Raw genomic sequence first — 979 nt, 5'->3', positions numbered from 1 at the left:
GTGCACACGGGGCCTCGGTTTATTGTCCCATCCGAACGACTAGACGCTTTTTTCATGCCAGCCCTCCCATCTGGATCACTGATAGGGGGAAACCNGGGTTGAAAAATCCGAAGGTATTATCTCGACCTATGCCGGGATTGAAATCTGGACCTTCAGGTTAGCGAGAAAGCGTCTAACAATAACAAGAAGAAAGTTTAGTAGAGTGTGAATAATAACAAGGAGGAAGTTTAGTAGAGTGTGAACAATAACAGATAGGGGGGCGTAGCAGAGGGAGAACAATAGCAAGAAGGAAGTTTAGTAGATTGTGAACAAAAACAAGAAGGACGTTTAGTAGAGTGTGAGCAATAACAAGAATGAAGTTTAGTAGAGTGTTAACAATAACAATTAGGGGAGTGCAGCAAAGTGTGAACAATATCTAGAAGGAAGTTTGGTAGAGTACAGTGTAAACAATAACAAATAGAGGAGTGCAGCCGAATGTGAACAAAAAAAGAAAGAAGTTTAGTAGAGTGGGGACAATAACAAGAAGGAAGTGTTGTAGAATGTGAACAATAACAAGAAGGTATTTTAGTAGAGTGTAAACAATACTAAATAGGGGAGTGTAGCAGAGTGTGAACAATAACAAGAAAGGAGTTAGTACAGTGTGAACTATAACAAGAAGGAAGTTTAGTAGTGTGTAAACAATTAAAAATAGGGCAGTGTAGCAGACTGTGAACAATAATAAGAAGGAAGTTTGATAGAGTGTGAACAATAACAAGCAGGAAATTTAGCAGATTGTAAACAATAACAAAAAGGGGAGTGTAGCAGAGTGTGGAAGATAACAAGAAGGAAGTTTAGCAGAGTGTGAACAATAACAAGACGGAAGTTTAGCAGAAAGTGAACATTAACAAATAGGGAAGTGTAGCAGAGTGTGAACAATACGAAATAGGAAGTTTAGTGAACAATAACAAATAAGGAAGTGTAGCAGAAAATGGACAATAAC

This window comes from Lottia gigantea (genome assembly GCF_000327385.1).
Source record: "Lottia gigantea unplaced genomic scaffold LOTGIsca_211, whole genome shotgun sequence".
Lineage (NCBI taxonomy): Eukaryota > Metazoa > Mollusca > Gastropoda > Lottiidae > Lottia > Lottia gigantea.
This window is presented reverse-complemented; position numbering follows the sequence as displayed.